At 34.5% G+C, this 19,811-nt stretch overlaps 1 protein-coding gene across 4 annotated transcripts in view; it reads left to right on the top strand.

Annotated features, from left to right (window-relative positions):
* Positions 1-19,811, top strand: part of dpr12 (defective proboscis extension response 12) — a 237,419-nt gene that overhangs the window by 67,869 nt on the left and 149,739 nt on the right. Inside the window, exon 1 of one of the 4 annotated variants that reach the window (XM_070108083.1) lies at positions 12,349-12,431. The exons of the other annotated variants lie outside the window; for them this stretch is intronic. The gene's annotated coding sequence lies outside the window, so the exon portion shown is untranslated. Of the gene's footprint in view, positions 1-12,348; positions 12,432-19,811 lie in introns of those variants that run through there. 4 annotated transcript variants of the gene reach the window in all.

The raw sequence follows: 19,811 nt of genomic DNA, 5'->3' as shown, positions 1-19,811 counted from the left end.
ACGGTTCCATGATACCATAAAGACTGACTTCCGACCTTAATAGATATATAAAAAAAATTATCAGCATGACGAGTGGAGTCGATTTGACCATGTCCGTGTGTTTGTATATAGCCGCTCAATTTTTGAGCTATCGCGCTGAAAGCTGCTTAGTTGAAACCGGCGATATCGGACGACTATAGCATATAGCTGGCTTACAAGCTGAATGATCGGAATAAAGCGCTTGATGAAAACCATTTTCATTTGATAAGATAATCCTACAAAGGGTCTAGAAAATTACTTACAACATAAGGACCACCCTTATATACACCTTGTATAGTATATACAAGCATAGCCAAAGCCCATTTCTTTGAAAGCGTTGCACCGCCTTAATGGAGCTTGTTAAAAGCAAAAGTGTGTCTGTGTTCAAAAACCCTTACACATCCTTGACTGCAAATGTGTGTATGTGCGTCGTATGTGTAAAGTGGTGAACATGCACCAATGTCATTACTTAAATTCGCACTTATATTATAACAGTTTACCATATGTGCTCTCTACCTACTTGCGCGTGTGTTCTTAGGTGTGTGTGGCATTATTTCCCGATCGCATGTTAGTTGCACACTGTGCAAAGGAAGCATAAAAATTGTAGCAACAACAACATCAATTGCATTGCTGACACCGGAGCAGATGCTAGTTTTATAAATCGAGGTGCAGAGAGAAAACGGAACGTAACGTAACGGAAGTTATTGCACCTTATCCATATGCAACACTTGCCCACATGCGTGTGTGCCACCAATCACAATATTTACCAACACCATTACAAATACTATTACGCCATACCATTACTTGCTGATTACACACACGCATTCGGCACATTTTTCAAATACTTCACCGTTTGTCTCACTCTCGCTTTTTTGGCATGTTGCATTAACTTTCCGTTCATGCACACCCCTCTTTCCGCATGAATGAGCAAGCGGCCACAGACATACACTAACACACAAGTACTTGTATCGCGCTTAGTCTGCGTGTGTGTGTTGTCCTTTACCGTATATTCTAATTCATCGTGCACAGCAACTCCTCCTTGCTACACACTCCACTTCGTATGGAATATATATATTCATGTGTATAAGTATATGTGTGTGTACTCCTTCTGTCCCTTGTCCTTATGTTCTTGCACTCCGTTTTATGCGTTGCATTGCATTACTTTCGCACATAAATTTTTAATTTTTTTCCCCTCGCGCAGTGAAAGTTTTTATGTTGCGCTAATTAATGCCAACTAACAACAACATAAATAAATTAGCGACCCTTGTTTATTGCATTCCTTTGATAATTTGCTTGTTGCCATTAATTTATGTTTCAATAGAGTTGATCGTACATAGTTGATAAGAGAGCGTGTCGTTCGAATTTCGTATGCGTTTATTGAGTTGTAAGTTTGCTTCGCACGAAGTGAGGAAAGAAACAAGAAAAAACGTTAACGTTGACTGCACCGAAGTTATATTCACAAATATAAAAGTTTCCATAAAAAAACTTGATTTTGATCGGTCAGTTTTTATGGAGTAGTCCGATCTTAGCAATTCGTTTGGAGATTATAGCGTTGTTTTTGATAACAAACCATGCCGGGAAGATATCGGGTCAAACAAAAAAGTTTTCCGTACAAGAACTTGATTCCGAGCATTCAGTTCGTATGGTAGCTATATGCTATAGTGGTCATATATCTGCGGTTCCGACAAATGAGCAGTTCCTTGGGGAAAAACGGACGAGTGCAAAATTTCAGATTAATATCTCTAAAACTGAGAGGCTAGTTTGGACGGGCAGACTGACAAACATGGCTGAGAAATCGGTCTGAAATTGCGCTCGTTATTTTCTAACCAAACAGCTGCCCACTTGTAGTAACCGCTATAGCACATAGCTGTCATACAAACTGACCCATTAAGCTAAGCTCCTTGTATGGAAAACTTTTTAATTTACAAGATATCTTGAAAAAATTTAGCACAGATTATTATCCAAGACATTGCTGTAATCTCAAAAGAAATTGCTTAGATCGGACAACTATAACATATAGCTGTCATACAAAACGACCGAGCCGTGCTGAGAAATGACATATCGAAGATGCCCACTTTGATTTTTTTCGAATAATAATTTTGAAATTAAGTTGTTAAGTTCTTTATATTTTATCCTGTGGCTAAATTCGATGACTAGTTTTTACAAGGAGGGACTGGTGATGGCATAGCTTATATTCGATCAAGTTATGTAAGATGTTTTTGCTTATAAACTGAAATTCTGGTTCGAAGGTTTCGAATATGCCAATGACAATAATAATGCTTATCCTCAATGGTTAAGAAAGTTCTTTTTAACAATTTGTTATGAAATGCTTTTATTGTACATGAAAAGCTCTGTTTTGAGCTCCATTTACTTAATGTACTGATTCTTCAGGTGAAACAAATGGCACGAATTATAGGTATTGAAGGGACTTAAGTTAAAGTCTCAGCTTTTACTGAAATTCATATGATATAACTGATAGTAGCCTTCTCAGATGGTTCTTTAATAACAAAATCACTTTTATGTAAATAAAAAAAAAATATTAAAATTGAGTAAATGAATGAAATACCAGTACATTAATCATCTTGTCTTTACTGATTCTATTAAAGCAGCTTTTCAATTTTCATGGTTTTTGCAAAAAAGCATTATGCCTTCGCTTCACTAAATACGACAGCCTGGACAGGCCTAAAGTTGCATATACTTTGCCGCAAATTTGAAGAATAAAAAGCTTTACGAAGTCTTATCAGAGATATACTTTTAAATTTTATTTGACTTTTCAATTCCCTTGATGGCAATCAACTTCAATAACCGCAATTGATTTTTTACAACCCTTGGCTTAATGGCGGCATGCAGCAGCTCGGCGCTGGGTGGCAAACCCAAAGTATGTTTCCGCCAAGCAGAGAGGGAGTAAATGCATACATATATATATGAATATTTATATATATATACTTACATTACATACGGCGGTTAAGGGCTGTGCGCGTAAGTCAAATATAAGCTGAGAGCCGTGGGTTGAAGGCAAAGCCTGGCATGCCGAGCATCAAGTGGACTGCAGCTCCAAGTTGTAACAGCAGCTGGGCGCCCAATCTATTGCCGTTTAAAAATGTATATAAATTGCGTCTCGTGTTTTTTGCCATTTGCTAATACGATGTGAAAATTGTCACTAGCGACATAAATCGCTGACGCAATGAGCGCAATAAAAAATATGTAAATAAACGCTATGTTTGTGTGTGTGTGACCGCTAACAGCGCATAAGCGGGGCAAACCACAAAATAATGGTAAAAATATAAATGAAAAGAAAACATGAAATGGAATAAATGAATCGACGCGAAAAAAATCTCGAAAAAAATTATGAATGCCAGCGGAATGCAAAAGCCTCGTGTCTTTGTGCCACAACTATGTCGGCGAGCCGTTGCCGCATCCAGCAAACGCCATTCAATATGCTCGTATTGCGCTGTCGGACAGTAAATACTTAAATTTATTCACCCGCAGCGCCGAGCGCGAGCTAGCTCGCTCTTATGTTAGTTGACAGCAGCAGAAAACTTTTATATATAATAGAGAGATATACATATACTTATGAAAAAGCGTATGTACATACCAACTACAACGAAATGCGTAGCAATATGTGGCATTTGGTCTGCCAATTGTGGGCGTTTATGGCAATAAATAATTTCTGCCGCCGCTTTCGAGTATTTTCTGTCTCTTATGATGCGTAGTCTATATGCGTATACGATTTCAAAGGTGGTTTTGGTGTGTTTTATTTTTTTCGTTTTTTGCTTCTAAGAATTTCAATTTTATTGCATGCTTTTTATTGTGCTCTTTTCCTGCTTTGAAAGCTTATCTTTCCTTTTTATTGTTTTTTAATGAATATCGGGCAGATGCGAATTTTCGTTTCCCCTACCCCCGATGCAGCAACCACTTGTTGTTGTGTGGTAAAAAATGTGAAAGTTTGCTTACCGTTAGTGAGAAACTTGTTTGGGGCTTTACTGTTTATATTAGTTCTATTAGAATAGCAGTATTTATTAGTTAAATTTTGTTGTAGTCTAACAATATCTCGGAGTTATTGTACAATCAGCATTATGAGCTTATGGTTAAGGCACCTTCTCGATATGTAAGGGTATTTTAATCCAGTTTATAGGAGTTTTAGGTACTATAACGAACAGGCGTTCTATGCAAGTGAGAACCTTTTATGATCGACCTCTTAACCTAACCTAACCTATGAGCTTTCTTCCATAACTTTTTATCAGCTCCTGACTAGTGTAAGTAGATTAATTGATGCTGATTATAAGGGAACTTATCATCTACTAGTTCATCCGAAGCGTTTCAGGTATTATCATCATCCTGGATACCGACACTAGTCTTCCTACTTCCGCAAGGAGCAAGTTGTTGTTTTTGTGCAGTTTCCTCTTCCTTACACCGTATAAAATGCTGTTGATGTTTTATTGATGGTCAAAGACTCACTTCGTGGCAACGAAAATTATATTAAAATCAACCTTAAATAAGAAATATTACATACAAACTAAACTATAGCAACTAAATTGAATATAATGAGTTGATGGGAAAACGTCAACCAGAGGATCGCAATTTATTATATTAGGCATAACAGGCTTAGGCCAATTTCATTATATTCCCACACAATTTGGAAGAAAACTTGTTCATTTAATTTTATTAAAGTATCACACATTTTGTCTGGTGGAATGTGGGAAATTATATACAGGCTATATTGGGGCAGAGAAAGGATAGCCCATCCCTTGAGTTAATTTTGACATTGCTGAAGTATACTTGAGATCATATTTTCAAGCAATTTTATAAATATTATAACTCACACATTGAACGACATGTTCGGCATAAGGTTGGATGAAGCGTTATGTTCTAGTTATAGTTATGGTCCGATTTTGACAATTTTTAGACCTGAGATGGCATAACTTAAAGGCACTATTTGTGCATATTTTTTCCGGATATTACTATTGAATCTTGATATGTATTTTGATTTTCTGGAATGTGACAGAATCAGATAGAATTTAAATTGTTTATATAGAAAGTGAGCGTGGTTGCTTCTGATTTCACTTATTTTCGCACTGTCATATGGGAATTTCAAAACAATCGTATGAACCAAATTAGGTTGAAATTGGATAAGTAGGTCCGGATATATGCGATATCACCTAAATATGGGCGGTGCCGCGCCCATCGTCTGCTACTATAGACCCCTCTTGCGCCATTTTAAATGTAAAGTTTATGGTCTGTGACGCATTTAGTTATTGAATTATTGCACCTATAGTAGTTTTTAACAAAACCGTTATATGGGGAGTGGGCGGGGTTACCACCCGATTCTACTTATTGTCACGCTGGCGCGAGAGATGTTAAAATGTTTGTCCTATAAAAATTTGGCCTTACAGCTTGAATAGTCTGTACCAACATGAGTTTTAATATAAAGCATTAAACCGTCACAACAATATTGGATAGGAAAGGGTATAACAATTCTTTTCTAGGTGACCCGTTCTTTGGTCTCACAGATAAAGCTTCATTCTGTTTATCGAACATAGCACCGTCGTTCTGTTAAATTAGATGTCCAGACTGTTTATTGCAGAAAGACAGCGCAGAACATACTGAAGCCTGTATGAGAATACATAAGTCGCAACATTTAAAATCAGTCATTGCCACATCCGCAACCTTGGGAAGATGGTTCAATTAAAATAAATAAGCGCGGCCATGTCAGAGGTATTAGAGTCAAATCTAACTCCTATATGACTGATATTCTTCAAAAACCATGTAAAACGCATCTGTCTGAAATTTTTATCCCTCAATTGTGTATTCTTCAGTGTTGTCGTATAAAATTTATATAACAGCTGACTTGTATAACAGCTGAGAGATCGCGCTACATGTGACATTACATTTGTAGTGTCGGTCGAAAAATGAGCATCGAACAAAGAGACAACATTAAGTTTTGTTTTAAACTTGGTAAAACTTTTACGTGAATTCATTAAAAAAGAGCCGAAATCATCGCTTAAATATATGGAATCGGAATTATCAATATCCGCAGCGTCGATTTATCGTATTTTGACAGAAAATTTGTCCCTCAGAAAGGTTTGTGCTCTGTTTGTTTGAGAATTGTTTTTTTTTTTTGTAAAATTAACAGAACAAAATTTTCAACACTACTGAGTTAGAGTAAAAATTAGGTGCACAGTAAAGTGTTTTACGAAGTGTCAACGAAGAAAATAGTACACACAAAAATTCAATTAAACAATAAATTTTCTATAATTCGTGTAAAGTGATGTCTGCGTGTTTTGACAGAATATCTTTTGATGTGTCTGTGGTAAGGATAGATACATACACACGTACGGTACATATGGTATGATATGCATTTGTGTATGATACATGTACGTCATCAGCAGTTAGAGTAAACCAAAATTTGTGGTTTATGTAATTTATGAAATTCTAATTACACGATACAAATAAAAAACCACATAGAAATGTAGCAGTGAGACAACGCTATTATAATTTTCAATATGCATATACCATATAATATATTGTATATGGTGTAGGATATGTGTACAATATATACTTGAGCTACGCTCACAACAAACTGTTATAAAACTAACTATTGTCATCGAGTAATCAATTTAAGTACTACAAGTAAAATGGCAATAAAATAAAATAAGACTTCACACCTCAAAGCAGTTTTGGTATATATTTAGGCGTCAGTGCGCAAATACACATTTTAATAAATATTGATGTACGTGTAAAGAAAATATATACTTGTATTTATAATGTTTGAACATAGAACTCAAATACACACAAAACTGAAAGTGAATGGCCAAATGCTTGCCAAGCTGATAAGCAAAATTCTCTGAAATAAATACAATAAATAATGCGCCTGAGACAAAATCAAAGTAAATAAGGATGATTTCGGTATAACTTGAAGATATTTAGTTTTCGGTAGAAAGTAGAGCAACGTCAACACATTAAACTGCAATGAAAGTCGTAAAACAAAAGAAAACGATGATAAGCGAAAAGCCGAAACAAATAAAACTAAATGAGAAATCAAACAAAAGTTAGTCAGCACAAATGTATTTGTGTTTCTAGATGACAGCTTATGTGTTTGCCTATTTTGTTACGAGCGTATAGATAAATATAGTATATAGTGTTCGAATATTTGTAAATTTATGTGTCGATATTTATTAGAGACACTTCTTATAATCATTGCTCTAATATGATCCGCAGTGGACCAGTGAGGAAGTATTCACAAATTTGAAGAAAATATTTTCATTATAAAATGAATAATTTGTAAATAATTGTTATTCATCAGAGATGCTGCAAGCTTTATAAGTAAATGCATTATTAAGGCTTAGCCTAAAGCAATTACTCACTTGATTAGCTCAGACAATAACTTTCAAGGCCTTTCGTTTGGAGAGTTATGTCTTACCTCAATTTTGGATTTCGTTTTTCTGACTATTAATGTTTAATGGGCTCATAGGATTTTCAACGTACACTTTTTTGCCTATGGTGATGATATGACCGTCTAGGATATCTAATGAAATTCCAAAATCGATTTATTAAAAAATCGATAAATCCATAAAATGCATAAGGAAAGTCCATACATTAAAGTAACAACTTTAATGAATATTAAAAAAACTCGATAGACAAAAATCGATAAAAAAATAATAACCGATAAATTCAAAAAATCGAATAATTCCGTTCTCTCGTGAATAGAAAATTGGAAATTAATAAAAATATATTTATATATTAGATTTATTATACATTATATTTAATTAGAAATTTAAATATTACTTTTTCCTAATGCCATTCACCTGACATTCTCACTACTGGGTATATAAATACTTATACAATACAGTTTTATTTGCATTTGCATTCAAAGAACTTACTCCAAGAAATATGTACAGTTATGCAGTGCCACAGATAAAGAGACTGACAGTTTGGCAAACAAACAGCCAGCTGACATGACAGGCAGACAAAATTGCAGATAGCTATGGTACGACAAAGCATGAGTTTCAGAAAGAAAGTTCGACAGCGCGAAAAAACGAAATCCTGCCAAATTAAATTTGCTTAAATGACGCAAAACCAAGAATGTCGAATAATTTGCGGCAACCATTATTGATATTACTGAAATTGTGAAATAAAACAACCACGTGGCAACGACGTTATGTAATAAATCAAAAAAGTTGGTTTAGATTTTGCGCCAGTCGAAGACAAATAATGTGCAAGTTGTTCAAAATGCCAGAAAGTATAAATTCGTTTGAACTTAAGCAGAACGCAGGTGTAACTGTCGTGGAAAATAAAATAAATTTTTATTTTAAACCGTATAGAAAAGCTTTACAAATTTCATGCAATTTAAAAATTTGCATATCTGTTACTCATACACCGCACCGTATAAAAGAGATTGGTATTGATAAATGGCTTCTAAGGTATTTATTATTATCGGAAAAAGGAGATACCAGGCTTTATTAGGAATGGAAGATTTTGAAATTGGAGCAAACTTGATCACAATTTATCTATCTCCAATTCTGTTCCAGTTGTTAGTTGATAATTTTTTTTAACAATGAAAACATTAATTTTCACATGCAACCGATAACTTTCTTCATATACAGCCACATGCTCTAAAGTATATAGGAATGTAGGTCACATAAAAAGTGCTTCGACGGTGTGTCATTTAGCTCGCCATCATTGGATCATACAGATCCTCATAACCTTTCACTTATCTCAGACTGATTGACAGTTCGAAGAATGATGAGAACTTCACTGCCTTTACTGTGCTTTGTGGCGCTCGAATACCAGTTCAAATGAAACAAACGGCAAAATTTGTTCAGATATTTAGTTATTCTTAATTGGTAACTAAACGTTCACATATAGTTTTTATACTCCAGCAGTAGTTTCTTCACAACCGAAATGCTTTCGACTGCTGAAAATTATCTGCTGACGTCCGAACACAACTGAAGGTCTTAATTTTTCTCATTTAATAGTTTTCCCTAATAAACTAATCCTTGCATTGTTAACTACCACTTTCAACTGGTATAGTTTTCTTATTTTATCCTATGTATTTGAAACATTCAAATATCAACGTTATTTTTTTTTTTAATATTTCGAAGGAAATTATGTTGTTTTACTTTTAAACTTTAGCCATTTAGAATTAAAAATAGTAAAATAAATTCTAGAGTTATCTCTCAATAGTACCTGAATCAAATCGATAGCCAAGTTAAACATTCATTAAGGGGCAAAGTTAAGTATCCCATTGCTCTCGGAAATTTAAAAATTTATATTTTTTTGCCGTTAAATGCGGTATCCGAACTACTTGCCTACTTGTTGGTTGTAATTTTCGGTATTGCAACTTAAATATCCCACTTGACTTGAATGGCATACTTTAGTTAACATCTTCGCCAGCAAATTTTCTTTAAGCGCTCATAAATCTAGGTGTTAACAAAACTTTTCCTTATTTATGGCATTACAATTAATAATTCGCTATTATCCGCTGCAACAGACATAAACAGTATAAACAACAATAAGAGCTTAATATCAAAATTGAAAACGTGGTGGGATCGAGCGGAGCGCCAAGCGGAACCTGTACCCGAGTTGAGTGAAGTAGCAAGCGTCAGGAGCACCTGCTGTCGCTATAAATTTTACAGTCAAGAAATAAATTAGCAACCACAAAAGAATAAAAAAAATGTAAAAGTAAGCTCATAATAAAAACTGAAAGTAATGGCGGCGCATAATATTTGTAAACAAAAGCTGCAGCTTGAAGGTATACGAGAAACTTAAATGTGAAATGGATGGGTGGGGAATTTCGAAAATTTCGGGAACCCTGAATTACTTGCAAATTTCTTTCAAGTTCTATGACATTCGATTTTACATACTTCATGAAGCTGCTTGCACCTGAAAATGTTTATAAGAATAAATGATTTTGATTTCTACTATCTCTTTTAAAAATATCTCAAATACTCTTCCGGTATCCTAAAATCTATTTTTAAACTCTGAAGCAAAATTTTCGTGATTTTAAATATTCCGTGGCGAAATTCTACCAACTAAAAAAAATGGTTAAGTTGCTATCAAAACGGCATTTCCGTTTATCCTTTGAAGATAAGCAGTTGATATTTCATGTCTTCCTCAATCTGCCAAGTTACAAAGTTAAAGGGGCTAGCTTCATAATTTATGTGCTGTCGACGGTTTTCCTCTTTCACAAACTCCTTCAGCGCAGCGCCTTCCCCCCATACTGCATTAGCAACCTCTTTTTCTGTCTTCCTTCAAAAGTTTTCATATTTATTTTTGGCGGGTTTTGTGTGAGAAATTTGTTTGTTGACGAAAATTTCAACGACTTAACTTTTCAACGAACCGAATTATACTACATATATTGAAATTGTATGTGTATGTGTGTAAGGAAGTGTCTCTTACGTGGTAGCATGCGTAGTTTCGTGTGTAAAAGCAAGGATCAGGGGAGCAACAAGTATTGAAATGCGCAAATAAGCGAGAAATTGCCAACCAAATATGACAGGCACTAGCTTAGGCGGTATCTTCAAGATGTTAACCACTTTGATATTATAAATTATATAACGGGATTTTTAATGTTGCTTCTTATTCCTATGTTGTACGTTATTAACTTATCATAAAATGCTTACAACAAAAACACGCTGACTTAAGTTTGGAACTAGTACTTGCTTCCCTAATGTGAAGTTAAGAGTTAAGTTAGAGTTAAAAAGTAAAGTAAAGGTTATTTTAATGTAAAGTAAAGTTAAGGTAAATTCAATTTTAAGTAATGTTAAATTATGTGTAAAGTAAAATAATCTCAAATTAAGTTTAAAGTAAAACATTAATAGAAAAAATTCATTAGTAAAGTAAAGTAAAGTAAAATTAAGTTAAACTAAGTTAAGTTAAGTTCAGTTAAGTTAAGTAAAACTAATTTAAGTTAAGTTAAGTAAAATTAATTTAAGTTAAGTTAGGTAAAATTAATTTATGTTAAGTTAAGTTAAATAAAGTAAAGGAAAGTAAAGTAAAGTAAAGCAGAGTAAATTAAAGTAAGTAATTCAGCTACTCTAAGTTAAGTTAAGTTAAGGTAAGTTAAGCTTAAAGTCAAGTTAAGTTTAAAAGAAAACGAAAAAGGTATAAAAGAGAAAAAATTTATTGTTTTAGCAAATTAAATTGGTGTACATGTGAGCGACTAGTTAATATAGCTTAAATAACTAGTCAGGGCTAATTCAGATTATTAGAATAATATTCTGATAATTCTCAATCACATTAAAGAATTCGTTTGGACGCCATCATTTTCAATTTAACCGTCTATCAATTGCACACTATGCAACATCGCAAAAATATCATCTCAGACAAGATTCTGCACTTGCAGCTGACATCTGCAATCCCAATTCAACAATTACGTGACAATCACGCTACTGGAATAATTACTGCATGCTGCGCTGTCCATCGCTTGGTTTGTTGGTCGCTAGGTTATTCGGCTGAATTGCGCTCGCTGCTCAACTTTTTTGATCGAATATTTGCTTCGCGTCCTTGTGTGTGCCGAATTTCTTCGTGTGCTTCGTGCACGCCAAATTGCATGCTTTGCACACATGTCACGCTGTGCTGGCAGCGCATAAATCTCTGCCGAATATACCTACAGCAGCGTCAGCACTTTCAACTGGTGCCATTGATGATGATACTTATATATTTCATTCCACCTTTTTCATTGAATCCGTTCATTCTTTTTAATGCTTACCGCTGCCTTTTGCTCGCCACGCACCTCTTTGAGCTCAACTGAGTGCCTGCCATTGCAGTTTAACGCACTTTGATAGAGATGATTAAAGCTGAGTTTTATGCGGGCAAATGTGTGGGTCAACCCTCCGCTGAGCGCGCAAAGCTTATCAAGCAGCCGACGGAGCACTCGGCCATGTTCTTGGCGCACACATCCTGTCAGCATTTATTATAGCCAATTCACATAGAACTTTTGCTTCGCTTTGCGTCAGACATTTGATTTAACAGAAAAGTGCGATGTATGCTTTTGTGTAAATACATTCACATAAAAAGTTTTCGACGCGAAGCCAAGCAAAATGTTGTGCAACTGTCATCTTTTTACGTTTTGCCAAGCAACAGTTGCCATTTTCATTAGAGAGAAACACTGAAAGCAAAGCCTTCATTGTGGCATACCCTTTATTTTCCTCGGTTCGTTGTTTCAGTGTGAACTGTCACGTTAAGCAACGAAAGTTGTATGTGAATGGGCCTTTAGTTACAATTTATTACACACTACTGTAAATTCAGTTATTACTTGGCGAAATTGTTGTTATTGTTATTATCTGTGTTTTTTGTATTCTCTTCTTCTATCTGTCCTCTCACCGTTCGCAATTTGCTTGATTAAGCGCCAGCGTGTTAAACGACTTAACGGTTCATGTAAAGGATGTTCGTGTTTGTGGGTGCGAGTGTGTGTGAGTATTCACAGAGCGTCAATGACTTTTGCAACCAAGTTTCCTTTATATTTACAGCGCGCCTTTATTCGCGTATACAAAGAGAAAGAATAACGTCGCAAAATGCAAAGGCCATGCTGTTAACACAATTAAAAATTCGCTGATAGTTCATGCAAGGCGCGAAAAGTATTCAGCAGATTGGCAGAAAGAAAACTATAATGAACTTTCAATACATGCACAATTAAGCCGAAATGTGCGAAGTAGTTACAAATAATATTACTTAAGGAGTTTTTCTATACAAAAGTGCATATACTTTAATTTTAAAATTTGTCCATTAGTTGAAGCCTCAGAAACTGTAATCTGTTAATTTAACAGTCAGTTCAAATAACAGAATTTCACTTAGTTCCACTATTTAATCTCGTACAACGATATACTATAAAGTGTATATAAAAATAATATTCTTTGACATTAAAAGAAAAATTCTCATTGTAGTCACAACTCGGGTGTAGATTTGTGGTTTTCAAGAAGAAATAAAACGCATATTTATATTTTAAAGTTTTAGATTCATTATAAAGATAAAGGTTTGCCATTATAATTTAAAAATAATTTCGAGCCGAGAAAACCAATTTTCGACAAAATCCACGATTTCTTTTCCACAATTCCGATCGTTAGAGCCGTATTGCTTCACTCAAACGTTGCATAACCTCCTTGTAGTATTCTTATTAATAGTACGAAGTGGTAGGAACTCATGATGCAACAAACCTTTGTAATCAAAGAAAACAGTTAGCAAAACGTTCACATTTGATCGAACTTGGCGTGACTTTTTTGGTCTTGGCTCATCTGGCAGCTTCCATTGAGTTGATTGGGCATTGGTTTCGACGTCATAACCAACGTTTCGTTACCGGCGTAGAGCACACAAAAACGTGACATACATATGAGTCCGATTATAACAAAAAACCAAATATCGATAATCGAATGTACATAGAGTTCGAAAAATCAAAATTCACCCTTTTTTTGAACTCGTACGTTCAACCAGCTCGTTGCGGCGGTAGATAGTCGAATAAGGTTACTGTTATAATTAAAAACTTACTCTTATTAGAAATAGTGTTTAACAGGAAAAACATTAACGAAATGCTAGTGACAAACTGAATTACTATCTTCGAATCGAACGAAGATATTTGAACTTTGACTAAAACTTACCGATGTAAGTACGAATACTGAAGCGTTTTTTGTAGTTCTTTTATCTCAGTAATTACTTTTTTAAACTAATCAAAAAGTTATTGTTTTGAAGTAGAAAATTTTCTCGGATCCGTTTTCTTGAAACAATAAGTCATTTCAACTTATCTTTACAACGAAAATATTTGTTTGACTTGAAAAATTATTTCACAAAACAAACATTATCCATAAGGTCAGGTGTATTGCATACATACAAGAAGTAGCCGGGAAAATCAAATATTTGGTGAAAACGATTAAGTTTTGAAGTCAAGATTTTTTAAATAAACAAACTAACAAACTAAAGTGAAAGATTGTTTACTTGCGCAATAAAGTTGCTCTTAATGCAAGTATGCCAATGCGTATACGCAATATGCTTGAGTCGTTTGTGATTGATTGAGATTTTTGTAAATAAAATGAAAACAGATCACACTTAGGTGAAAAACTACGCACATACATATATATGATTTCATAACGTTCTCATATTTGTGCGAAATCGTGATTAAAAAATATTGAGAATTTCTTGGAAGGGAACTAGTCCACAAAAGGTCATTTAGTAGAGAAGTTAATTTAATTTTTAAGTAGGAAATAGAGCATAGTGCGAAATAGAATCCATCCGTTTAAAATTTGAGCTTAAGATGAAGATATCCACTGCAGACCAAATAAATTCGAAGCTATGAAAATCGTAGTATGTATCTACCCCACTGAATGGAAGGTAAAAATACCTTTTTAGACACAAATAATGTAAAAAAATTTCCACTGTCTGTTTTGAATATACGCGAACTAGTACTTCAGTTTTTTAGATATCTCAGATCGATCCACACGTAAAACTTTACATAGCATATGGCTCATATAAAAACTGACCTGTCTCAACCAAAGTCCTGTATGGAAAGCTTCAGATTATTGCCCAAAGCAACGGTACAAACTCCAAGGATATTATTTGGAAGGGACTACTATAGCAACTACAAACATACAAACCTAACGTTAAAAAACTAAGTTCTACTTATATAGCTAATAATCCCCAGGCAACGCTATAGTCCCCGAACGTACTGATCAGATGTTATCACTATAGCTTATAGCTGCCATACAAACTATCGATCAAAATCTTTTATAACCTCCTTTGCTTTAAAAAATGTATTATCACTAAAGGCTATTATTGCATTGGTTCAACTAAAGTTAACGTTTTTTCTTGTTACAATTATGATTATAATCAGGATTATTACTTTATTGTAAAAGTAGTCTTTTAATCCAAACATGTTACCTAGGTATTTCGCAGTGTGATCAGTGGTTTTGTGCGACTTAATTTTCTTTCAACGACTCTATGTTCTACTTAAGTCTAACTAAGCACCTATTTGATCTATATTGCTACTCACCAAATATTAAACAGTTCAAAGGCACACATAAGCCCTCAAACATACAGACACACATACATCCACGTTACCTATGCAGACACAGACTTTCAGCGCAGAGACCAAACATTTGGCCACAGGCGCAGCCACAACAAACAACACCACCGCCTGAGCTAAGCCGTTTCTTAGTTACCTGTAAATTTAATTCGAATGGCTTAAGTAGCGGCGCAAGTAGAAGGTGATAACGGTGAATTGATGCGGTTGGGGATCGGCGTTGATGGCTTCAAGCGAAATGTGAAAATCTACGCGGATGTATATATGTATGTGTGTGTGTACAACAGCTATTAACTTAGGCTCATCAGTAGATTGTTTGTATATTTTTGTTTGTCTAGAATTTATGTGAATAACTGTGCGTATATACTCAGCAGCTGCGTGCCCTTGACTAGCACAATATTAGTACTTCTTCAGTCTGGCAATAACACAATATTTGATGGAGTTTGCAATATTTTGATTGCTTTTATCTATAACGGTAAGCTTTGGCCTTGTAGTCAGGGATTTATTCTGTCTCTCTCTCTCTTTCTCGCGCGTATAACATATGTAGTTTTATACTAACCCAATATCGACAAGTTTGTTTGTTTGCCAAACTGGACTTTGTTCTTCGTAAATTTAACCACACTTCGACGGCAGATGAGATTAATTTAAAATTAGTTTGCCTCACATAGACACACACATACATAAATGTAGGTACATACACATTTACAGCAATTTTATTTGTTTTGCTCTCAGCAGATTGCCATTTTATGTCCCTTCGACATAATTTGTCTGTCCCTTTTGTGCGGTTTTCTTATTTTATAGCTGTTAAGTGCTTGTTTAGAGCTGTTGTCAAAAATTTATATACCTAACATATACTTAGCCGCATATACATACATATATAGCATAGTAACACTAAACTTCTCAATGAGAACCGTAATTTCCACTTTCATGGAACACACACACTCTCTCAGCGGCGCTGTAAAAGTCTCCGCCGACTAATTTTGTGATTTTCGTCATCCAGTGTTAAATTTGATTTATGCGCTCATTTAATTTTAATAGGCTACTATTTACGTTTGCTAAAAATTTTAAGCGAATTTGGAGATTTCTTTGGCTTAGCCACTGCATTATTGGGAATTGCGCAAACAATTCTGACTAATGGCGTAGAATTGATTACGAAACCCAGTGAATCAGTAAATATAAGCAACTGTCATTCAAGATTTTGTGAGCAGCAAATGGTTTTATGAGATGACATACTAATACTACTAATTGTGTTGTTTTAAAAAATGTATGAAAAGTTGAGGCAGAGTATAATTCATACTTTTACTATTATATACAGTATTACTATATTTGTTTTATTTTTATTTTATGAAGATTATAATTTAAATTCAGTGTTGTCATGCCTTTCTGAAATTTCAGTTAACAATGTATTTGTTGTTTTTTTGCAATCACATAAAAAATTCGCTCAGCAACTTTAGTTAGCAACACTCACTAACCAAATGCTGAGCCATTTTCAATATAGCCGTTATGAGGGAGCAGATTGCTGTTATTTCTCTCAATTTGCCAATTTAATATACGGTCATAGTATGCTTAGTAACGATTATAACGGTTGATCCAAGTAGAGGTACTTTTTTGAATAGCCTTTTTTTCACAGATCACGCATGAGTCGTGTCAAGCGGTCATGGTATTTTTGTTCAATATTCTTTGGTATTTCATGATGGAAAGACTTACGTCTGAACAACGTTTACAAATTGTTCAACTTTGTTACGAATATTCACGTTCTGTAATGTGTTTCGCGCGCTTCGTCAAAATAATCAGCCTACGGAGCGTACTATTCGCAACACCATCCCAACTTGAAAGCCAGCATTCATTATTAAATAATATTCGACCGAAAAGATCACGTCCAACATGCAGTGAAGAAAATATAGCGGCCGTAGCTGAGAGTGTACAGAGGACCGTGAAGAGTCGATTCGGTGCCGTTGCAACTCGAACTGGCGTATGGAATGACTTGGCGCATTTTACGTCGATATCTTTAATTTCAAGCCTTTTGTTTGGTGTCGTTTGTGTGCCGGTGGAATCATCTGTGCATATTTCTTCAAAAATGATGCCGGTGAGAACGTAACCATCAACGGCGACCGTTATCGCGCCATGATAACCTACTATTTAATCCCGCACATCGCATCAATCAAGCAATCAATCAATTAATTAGAAAATGCATCGATGAGCAGATAATTTCACATTTTGTGAGGATATGTTTGTGTGAGGATATGTAAAGTCTGAAGTCTATGCGAACAATCCCGCTTCGACTCAGGCCTTGGAGCAAAACATCACGCTTTTGCCAGTTACCAGTCGAAATCTGAGACGTAGCCACGACCAACGTTTGAAGATAATTTTCAAAAAATAAATGCTAAAGAATGTTCTTTTGAATGATAATAAAAGTTTCCTATTAAATTTAAAATTTTTGTGCTTTTTTCTTTAAAGAACCACAACCACATTAACCCTTCCTCGTCTCCAAGACAAATTTGGCATAACATAAGGTTACTAACAGGCACAGCCAAGCAAAGTCACATGTCAGCTATGAATACTGATCAAGGCAGCATAGGTAGTGCAAATAAAATACCAAAGTACTTTTCCTTCACTTGGTCAGAATACTCCAAATATTCTAATTTTGAACAAGTACTCATCTCTGAAAAGAACACAATAAACAGAAAAGTATTTAACCCATATAATATCTCGTCTGCTGCATCAGAGATTGAAAAGCTCATCACCTCCATAGAGTTTAAAGAAGCCTTGTATAGCTCAACAGGAAAAACACCTGATTTTGATAGAATTTCCTATCAAATTATAAAACATTGTTCACATGGCATTGCCAATAGATTACCAAACCTATATAATAATATTTTTGAGCAGGGCATATTTCCAAAATCCTGGTAAAATGCTGACATCGTTCCAATTTTAAAGCCCGATAAACCGATCTCCTTACTTTCACGTTTGATTAGAGTATTAGAGAAGATTATCGCCAAACCATTAATGTGGAAGAAACCATATAAACCCTAACCAAGTAGCTTACAAACCTGTTCACTGTACATCGGACGTGCTTTTACATTTCGAACACATTCATTCAACTGCCATCTCAAGTCGAAACCTTGTTACTACACTAGACTTCGAAAGTGCTTTTTTCGAATAGGTATACACGTTGTTCTTCGCCGGCTAATAAAATGGAATGTCGGAAAAAATATATTTAATTTTGTAAGAAGTTTACTGTCAAATCGAACATTTAGAGTTAAAATTAATAATAAATATTCTGATAAAGTCCCTTTACCAAATGGTATTGCTCAAGGTTCCACTATATCGGTAGTGTTTTTCATTATAGCTTTCGACGAAGTGAGCAACATTGTAGCTAATTATAGAGTAGAACATGCTATTTATGCAGATGATGTTTTAATATTTTCAAAAAATAATAACCTGAACCAGGTTAAAGATACTTTTTCTAACATCCTTAACGAAATCTCAGAATGGGCTCATAGCACCGGAGCAAATATATCTTATGAAAAATGTAAAACTTTACATATATATAAAAAGAGAAATTGTACAAATTTTATTTTATTTTATATGAATCAAAATTTATAAAATGTTTCTAATTTAAAAATTCTAGGAATAATGTTTGATAAAACTCTTAGTTTTAAGGAAAATTGTAAATTTCTTAAAGGAGAACTCCAAAGGTTGAATATTACAAAATATTTTGCTTCTAAAAATAGTAATTGTAATCAAACTACTTGAATTAATCTAACTAAGTCTTTAACTCTTTCTGTTATCGACCATGGTCTACCATAATTCATGTCCCCTATTCGTTTCAATTATTGCAAACTTTTGTTATTCTATACCAGCGGATATGCACAAACAAATCTATTTAATTTTAATATAATCAGAGGAGATTTGTGCGATAAATTGTTTAATGAAAAAGAACACAGATTACACCGGGAAACAGTAGTTTTGCTAGACTGATTCCAAATCTATAGTCAGTTTTGTCTAGCAGCTCTAGTTTTCCAAATAAAATTTTCTGGAAGGCGGTCTAAAAAGCTGAAGAAAAAGTACATCTTGATGCTCATGTTACATCCTATCCTCTGGAAATGCAACGTGGGCTATTCAATGTATTGAATGTAGTCTGGAGACTTTTTGTTTCCTAAGAAATTTTGCACAACTCAAATAAATGTAATCCATGCAGATTTCTCCTTATGTGTCACACAATCAGTAAAATGTTGGTCCTATATTAGTTCTCTGATTTGAGGACTGCCAAAAGTATCAGCTTTACTTTTTTCTGTTTCTTAATTTCGGAAATATTTTACTGATATATTTAAAACATTCCCCATCCTACCTAATTTTATATGAAGAGGGGGTAATAAAATGCGGTCTGTGGCTACTAGAGGGGCAGTTATCACATTTCTACTACCCAGTACTAAATTCACCCTCAAAGACCAAACTTTTTTACTCCACTGTTCTCTCTTGACTCGGCTATCCCATAAGCACATAAAACAGGGGTTTTTGGTATATCCTTCTTGTTGACCCAAACGGAACAATATCATTTTAAGATCGATGCTATCATTATAGTTTATGTTTTTTTTTTCTCAAAGTAGTCCAAATAGGTCCTTTTTATAGAATCAGACTCTTTTAAACGGCATTTATGCAAGTTCTCTATAATGTAGATATAATGGCTTATTTATGAAATTTAGTAATATTTTGCCCTAAAACTTAATTCATGCAATCCGAGTAACGTTATTACAAGAAGTACGTGTATCACTAAAACTAGAGC

Source organism: Bactrocera oleae, chromosome 4, assembly GCF_042242935.1.
Source record: "Bactrocera oleae isolate idBacOlea1 chromosome 4, idBacOlea1, whole genome shotgun sequence".
In the NCBI taxonomy this organism is placed as follows: Eukaryota; Metazoa; Arthropoda; class Insecta; order Diptera; family Tephritidae; genus Bactrocera; species Bactrocera oleae.
This window is presented reverse-complemented; position numbering and strand designations above follow the sequence as displayed.